At 39.9% G+C, this 8,322-nt stretch overlaps 1 protein-coding gene across 7 annotated transcripts in view; it reads left to right on the top strand.

Moving 5' to 3' along the window:
• Positions 1-8,322, top strand: part of ZFP3 (ZFP3 zinc finger protein) — a 95,127-nt gene that overhangs the window by 32,393 nt on the left and 54,412 nt on the right. The window contains exons 1-2 of one of the 7 annotated variants that reach the window (XR_011492210.1): positions 5,381-5,490; positions 6,958-7,096. The exons of 5 other annotated variants lie outside the window; for them this stretch is intronic. The gene's annotated coding sequence lies outside the window, so the exon portion shown is untranslated. Of the gene's footprint in view, positions 1-5,380; positions 5,491-6,957; positions 7,097-8,322 lie in introns of those variants that run through there. One more of the 7 variants, XR_011492209.1, reaches the window with a different exon arrangement.

The raw sequence follows: 8,322 nt of genomic DNA, 5'->3' as shown, positions 1-8,322 counted from the left end.
CTCAATCTTTCCCAACATCAGGGTCTTTTCAAATGAGTCAGCTCTTCACATCAGGTGGCCAAAATATTGGCATTTCAGCTTCAGCATCAGTCCTTCCAATGAACACCCAGGACTGATCTCCTTTAGGATGGTCTGGTTGGATCTCCTTGCAGTCCAAGGGACTGTCAACAGTCTTCTCCAACACCACAGTTCAAAAGCATCAATTCTTCGGTGCTCAGCTTTCTTTATAGTCCAACTCTCACATCCATACATGACTACTGGAAAAAAGCCATAGCCTTGACTAGATGGACCTTTGTTGACAAAGTAATGTTGCTGCTTCTTAATCTGCTGTCTAGGTTAGTTATAACTTTCCTTTCAAGGAATAAGCGTCTTTTAATTTCATGGCTGCGTCACCATCTGCAGTGATTTTGGAACCCCCCAAAATTAAGTCTGTCCCTGTTTGCATTGTTTCCCCATCTATTTGCCATGAAGTGGTGGGACCGGATGCCATGATCTTCATTTTCTGAATGTTGAGCTTTAAGCCAACTTTTTCACTCTCCTGTTTCACTTTCATCAAGAGGCTTTTCAGTTCTTCTTCACTTTCTGCCATAAGGGTGGTGTCATTTGCATATCTGAGGTTATTGATATTTTTCCTGGTAATCTTGATTCCAGCTTGGGCTTCCTCCAGCCCAGCGTTTCTCATGATGTACTCTGCATATAAGTTAAATAAGCAGGCTGGCAATATACAGCCTTGACGTATTCCTTTTCCTATTTGGAACCAGTCTGTTGTTCCATGTCCAGTTCTAACTGTTGCTTCCTGACCTGCATACAGGTTTCTCAAGAGGCAGGTCAGGTGGTCTGGTATTCCCATCTCTTTCAGAATTTTCCACAGTTTATTGTGATCCACACAGTCAGAAACCAAGTAGAAGCAAGATAAGAGGAGAGAAAGGAAAATATCTTTAAATTAAGACAATAATCTGTTAATTTGTTTTAACCATTGATTTTGCTGTTTGGTCTCAGAAAAATGTTAACAAATTTACCTAAGTTATATTAAGAAAATCCTCCGTGTACATGCCATAATTTGTATGTAACAAAGAGTTCTACATTAATTATCTAGTTTATAAAAAGGTCTTTAAGTAAATTTTTTAGTTTTATGTTTGAATTATCAAATACTTCCAAACAAAATCTGGGCAAAATATTTTTTTTTTTCTTAACAGCAAGGGCCATTTTACCCATAACATGTGGACTTCTTAATACACCAGTAGATGGCAGTAGTCTTTAGCCCATGGTTGTTAACAACTCCGACACCTTCAGCTCAGTTCAGTTCAGTCGCTCAGTTGTGTCCGACTCTGGGACTCCATGGATTACAGCATGCCAGGCTTCCCTGTCTATCACAAACTCCTAGAGCTTGCTCAAACTCATGGCTATCAAGTCGGTGATGCCATCCAACCATCTCATCCTCTGTCATCCCCATCTCCTCCTGCTTTCAATCTTGCCCAGCATCAGGGTCTTTTCCAATGAGCTGGTTTTTTGCATCAATCAGGTAGCCAAAGTATTGGAGTTACAGCTGCAGCATCAGTCCTTCCAATGAATATTCAGGACTGATTTCCTTTAGGATTTGATCTTGCAGTCCAAGGGACTGTCAAGAGTCTTCTCCAACACCACAGTTCAAAAGCATCAATTCTTTGGCTCAACTTTCTTCATGGTCCAACTCTCACATCCATACATGATTACTGAAAAAAACTATAACTTTGACTAGATGGGCTTTTGTAGGTAAAGTAATGTCTCTGATTTTTAATATGCTGTCTAGGTTTGTCATAGCTTTTCTTCCAAGGAGCAAGCGTCTTTTAATTTCATGGCTGTGTCACCATCTGCAGTGATTTTGGAACCCCCCCAAATAAAGTCTGTCCCTGTTTGCATTGTTTCCCCATCTATTTGCCATGAAGTGATGGGACCGGATGCCATGATCTTCATTTTCTGAATGTTGAGTTTTAAGCCAGCTTTTTCACTCTCCTCTTTCACTTTCATCAAGAGGCTCTTTAGTTCCTCTTTGCTTTCTGCCATAAGGGTGGTGTCATCTGCATATCTGAGGTTATTGATATTTCTCCTGGCAATCTTGATTCCAGCCTGTGCTTCATCCAGCCTAGCATTTTGCATGATGTGCTCTGTATATAAGTTAAATAAGCAGGGTGACAATATACAGCCTTGACCTACTCCTTTTCCTATTTGGAACCAGTCTGTTGTTCCATGTCCAGTTCTAGCTGTTGCTTCTTAACCTGCATACAGATTTCTTAGGAGGCAGGTAAGGTAGTCTGGTATTCCCATCTCTTGAAAAATTTTCCACAGTTTGTTGTGATCTACACAGTCAAAGGCTTTGGTGTAATCAATAAAGCAGAAGTAGATGTTTTTCTGGAACTCTTTCCCTATTTCTATGATCCAGTGGGTGTTGGCAATTTGATCTCTGGTTCCTCTGACTTCTAAATCCAGCTTGAACATATGGAAGTTCACGGTTCACGAACTGTTGAAGCCTGGCTTGGAGAATTTTGCACATTACTTTGCTAGCTTGTGAGATGAGTGCAATTGTGTGGTAGTTTAAACATTCTTTGGCATTGCCCTTCTTTGGATTGAAATGAAAACTGACCTTTTCCAGTCCTGTGACCACTGCTGAGTTTTCCAAATTTGCTGGCATGTTGAGTGCAGCACTTTCGCAGCATCACCTTTTAGGATTTGAAACAGCTCAACTGGAATTCCATCACCTCCGCTAGCTTTGTTCATCGTGATGCTTCTTAAGACCCACTTGACTTTGCACTCCAGGATGTCTGGCTCTAGGTCAGTGATCACACCATCGTGGTTATCTGGGTCATGAAGATATTTTTTGTATAGATCTTCTGTGTATTCTTGCCACCTCTTTTTAGTATCTTCTGCTTCTGTTAGGTCCATACCATTTCTGTCCTTTATTGTGCCCATCTTTGCATGAAATGTTTCCTTGGTATCTCTAATTTTCTTGACAAGATCTCTAGTCTTTCTCATTCTATTGTTTTCATCTATTTCTTTGCATTGATTACTGAGGATGACTTTCTTATCTCCCCTTGCTATTCTTTGAAACTCTGCATTCAAATGGGTATATCTTTCCTTTTCTCCTTTCGCTTCTCTTCTTTTCTCAGCTATTTGTAAGGCCTCCTCAGACAACCATTTTGCCTTTTTGCATTAGTTTTTCTTGGGGATGGTCTTGATCACTGCCTTCTGTACAATGTCATGAACCTCCATCCATAGTTCTTTAGGCAGTCTGTCTATCAGATCTAATCCCTTGAATCTATTTGTCACTTCCACTGTATAATCATAAGGGATTTGATTTAGGTCATACCTGAATGGTCTAATGGTTTTCCCTACTTTTTTCAATTTAAGCCTGGATTTTGCAATAAGGAGTTCATGGTCTGAGCCACAGTCAGCTCCCGGTTCTATTTTTGATGACTGTATAGAACTTCTCCATCTTTGGCTGCAACGAGTATGATCAATCTGATTTCAGTATTGACCATCTGTTGATGTCCATGTGTAGAGTCTTCTCTTGTGTTATTGGAAGAGGGTGTTTGCTATGACCAGTGCGTTCTCTTGGCAAAAGTCTGTTAGCCTTTACCCTGCTTCATTCTGTACTCCAAGGCCAAATTTGCCTGTTACTCCAGGTATCTCTTGACTTCCTGCTTTTGCATTCCAGTCCCCTGTGTTGAAAAGGACATCTTTTTTGGGTGTTTGTTCTAGAAGGTCTTGTAGGTCTTCATAGAACTGTTCAACTTCAGCTTCTTCAGCATTACTGGTTGGGGCATAGACTTGGATTAGTGTGATATTGAATGGTTTATTTTGGAAACAAGCAGAGATCATTCTGTAATTTTTGAGATTGCACCCAAGTACTGTATTTCGGACTCTTGTTGACTATGAAGGTTACTCCATTTCTTCTAAGGGATTCTTGCCCTCAGTAGTAGATATAAGGGTCATCTGAGTTAAATTTGCCCATTTCAGTCCATTTTATTTCACTGGTTCCTAAAATGTTGATGTTCACTCTTGCCATCTCCTGTTTGACCACTTCTAATTTACCTTGATTCATGGACTTAACATTCCAGGTTTCTATGCAATATTGCTCTTTACGGCATCAGACTTTACTTCCATCACCAGTCACATCAACAACTGGGCATTCTTTTCGCTTCACCGCTGTCTCCTCATTCTTCCTGGAGTTATTTCTCCACTCTTCTCCAGTAGCATGTTGGGCACCTATCAGCCTGAGGAGTTCATCTTTCAGTGTCATATCTTTTTGCGTTTTCATATTGTTCATGGGGTTCTCAAGGCAAGAATACTGAAGTGGTTTGCCACTGACACTTTAATACATCTTTATTTTTAGTTAGTAGAAAAATAAGCCTTCAAATTATACAAGAATCACATGGCTTTTGGTCATTCCTACCCTGTGAACACAAAGTCTCCATCTGTGAAAATATGTCCCTGAAATACAGTACAGTTAAATTTTAAAAGCAAGTTGCATAGAATTCCCTGTTAGTCCAATGATTAGGACTCAGGCGCTTTCATTATAGAGGGTGCAGACAATATGCGGACTTTCTGCCTCGATATCTCTGTCTCTTTCTTCCGTCCTTCCACAATTACTTACTGAGCACCCAGCATGTTGGTCATGAAAATACGAGTGGTGAGCAAAGCAGGAATAGTATAGCCAAGAATCCCCCTGCCAGTGTAGTAGATGCAAGAGACGTGGGTTGGGTGTCTGGGTTGGGAAAATCTCCTGGAAAAAGAAATGGCAGTCCATTCCGGTATTCTTGCCTGGAAAATTCCATGGCCAGAGGAGCCTCTTGGGCTACAGTCCATGGGTCACAAAGAGTCAAACACAACTGAGCGCATACACACACACACACACACACACACACACACACACACACACACCCTTTGTAGTCCCCTGCAGAGGGACAGATATATAAGTTCCATTTTCTTATCATAACAAAAAAATCTAGAAAGAACATTTTTATATATGTTCTTGAGCTTCTCTTGGGCAGTGATTCTCAAAGTGTGGTCTGAGTCATGAGAACAAAACTATCTTTATAAATAATATAAGGATGTTATTTGCCCTTTCTCTCTCATGAATGTACAATGGAGCCTTCCAGAAGCTACATGATGTTGATTTACAACACAAATAAGATATAAGGATCTGGATATTTTTCAATAAGCTAGACAAAGAGATTCACAAAAATATAACAATGCCAAGAACTTCTCACTGATTTTTATTTTTTGACTTGGGAAAATGTGATTATTTTAACTAAATTTTATTTACATTACTATGAATTAGTCATTATTTTAAATGAATAAATCAATATCTTAAGTCTTTCTCACTTTTACTTTCCATAAGGTAAATATCAATAGGTATCTTCTGCATAAACGAAATCTCTTTGGTGTCCTCAGTCATTTTAAAGAGTATGATGGAGATCTGGTGCCAAAAATTTCAAAAGTCACTGTTGTAAGGTATGTATTCTGCAGTCGGGTTGCTGGGTCATATTCAGTTTTGCTATGTGTGTGTGTTCAGTTGCTTAATAGTGTCTGACTCTTTGTGACCCCAAGGACTGTAGCCCACCAGGCTCCTCTGTCCGTGGGATTTTCCAGGCAAAAGTACTGGAGCGCGTTGCCATTTCCTACTCCAGGGGATCTTTCCAACCAGGGATCAAACCTGCATCTCCTGTGTCTACTGCACTGGCAAGCAGATTCTTTTCCACTATCTAGATGTTGCCAAACTGTTCTCCATAGTGGCTAAAGCTCACATTTTTAAAAAAAATCTGTATACAGTTGTTTTTGTTTTCAGGTAAATTTGAAACTGTAAAGAATTATAGAATTGCGATTAAAGTAGGTTAATGATGCAATAGAGATTTGATATATGAAATATTGAATATCTTTTCTAAACAACTGTGAGAAATTCAGAGTACTTTTATTTTTAGAGTACTTTAGAGGAAGAAGTTTTTCCTGGCCACTGAGAATAGCATTGTAGAGTGTAAACATTAAATGTATCAGATTTATTTTTGTTTGGTGCCTCATGGGAGGTAGATGTGTACAAGTTATGCAAATCAACTTTTTTTTTAATCATCAGGGGAATTTCATTTTTCTTAAATTCTACCTTCTGCTATTTTGGTTAAAACCTAAGACATGTTCCACTGACCCTCAATTTGTTTAAAAAAAAATGCTGAAGCATCTAATATTAGAAAAGTAATAATTCAGAACCTGTTAGTTCATAGGTCACTTTGTGAAAGTTTATTTTAAGTAATTCAGCTGCGATTTTAAGCTTGTTTGATTGTGGAATATTTAAATTTTGCAAGTCTAGTTGATTTAATACTTTGCATTAAATTTTGGCAATGAGATGTGAGTAAATATATAAACTTTTACAGTTGGAGGACCAAGATGCAGCAATATTAATTCGCTGTTTCTTACAGTGGTTTTTCAGATGTGATTTGCACATTCTCATGGTGGTTTAGTTGCTAAGTCGTGTCTGACTCTTTGCAACCCCATGGACTGTAGCCCGCCAGGGTCCTCTGTCCATGGGATTCTCCAGGCAAGAATACTGGAGTGGTTTGCCATTTCCTTCCTCAGGGGATCTTCCCACCCCAGGGATCAAACCCTGGTCTCCTGCATTGCAGGCAGATTCTTTACCAGCTTAGCTACGAGGAAGCACTTTGCACACTCTACTGTAGTAATAAAATGCAATGTGACCACAGTCAGCTGTTACCTGTCTATTTACGGTGGAGGGTTTTCAGCAACCAAGAGTTAATCTAGGTGGGATTTCATTCTGCTGTGTGGCCGTGACAAAGCATGCAGAGAAGGTGGTTGGGCTAGGTTAGAAACTGATGCCTACAATTCAGGAGACATGTTTGAGCAATCACAACACTGTTGATGCAAAGCACATCACAAGAACCAATGGAAACTGTTTTTTTTGTCTGTTGTTAGGAGATTATCCTTTTCTTGGGCTTCAAAATCACTACAGATGGTGACTGCAGCCATGAAATTAACAAACACTTGCTCCTTGGAAGAAAAGCTATGACCAACCTAGACAGCTTGTTAAAAAGCAGGGATATTGCTGATAAAGGTCTGTATAGTCAAAGCTATGGTTTTTCCAGTAATCATGTGTGGATGTGAGAGTTGGACCATAAAGAAGGCTGAGTGCCAAAGGTTTGATGCTTTTGAACTGTGATGTTGGAGAAGACTCTTGAGAGTCCCTTGGACAGCAAGGAGATCAAACCAGTCAATCCTAAAGGAAATCCATCCTGAATATTCATTGGAAAGACCTAATGTGAAGAGCTGACTCATTAGAAAAGACCCTGATGCTGGAAAAGATTGAAGGCAGGAGAAGGGGATTTCAGAGGATGAGATGGTTGGATGGCTTGATGAACTGTTGATGTCTGCCCTCAACAGAGTGTTAAAAAAATCTCTTTAAATGAATGCATGAATGTGCGACCCTCCCTAGGTCTCATTTTCTTCTATCGGAAAAATGGCTGAACTAGACGAAGTCAGGCCATCACTGACTTGATGGACATAAGTTTGAGCAAGCTCCAGGAGATGGTGAAGGGCAGGGAAGCCTGGTGTGCTGAAGTCCATGGGGTTGCAAAGAGTTGGATACAACTGAGCGACTGAACAACAACAAAGGAAATTATCTGGCTACTAGTGGGGCTACCTGAGGGAACTGTGTCTTCAGGTGAGAAGACTTCAATCTTCAGTCTATATTGTGTCAGTTGCCAGACTCCCAGCAGGCAATGGTCTGTAGAGTTGTTGATCCATGCATGAATATGTTTGAAGGTGTAATTCTATAAGGCGGGTCCTTTTGAGGGGAAGATAAACTAAACCTGCTGGTTTTGGCTTTTAGGATTACTGACTTTATCTGAATCACCTCAAGCAGTAAAGAACTTAGAATTCGTCTAGTTCAGCCATTTTTCTGATAGAAGAAAATGAGACCTAGGGAGGGTCGCACATTCATGCATTCGTTTGAAAGAAGTTTTTTTAAACACTCTGTTGAGGGCAGACATCATGAATAAGTAGGCTGAATGTATGGTTTATCATCCAAACCAGGACACTTTTGAGAGTTAAACAGAGTGCTGTTAATAATTATGCCAAGGCATTAAAGCCAAAATTCTCCTGGGCAAAAATGAATTTAGAGTCACTCTAAAATAATCCAAACCCTCAAGGAGCCCAATATCTGATGGGAAAGAGGTGTAACCATGAGATGGAGATAGTTATGCATTATGATAAGTATAAGAGAAATACTGGAGGAGGGTGAGTAAAGCCCTCTCGGAAAAAGCAACACCCCAGCTGGGTGCT

This window comes from Odocoileus virginianus, chromosome 17, assembly GCF_023699985.2.
Source record: "Odocoileus virginianus isolate 20LAN1187 ecotype Illinois chromosome 17, Ovbor_1.2, whole genome shotgun sequence".
NCBI classification, from domain to species: Eukaryota; Metazoa; Chordata; class Mammalia; order Artiodactyla; family Cervidae; genus Odocoileus; species Odocoileus virginianus.
Note: the sequence above shows the minus strand (reverse complement) of the source record. Positions and strands in the feature narration are given on the sequence as shown.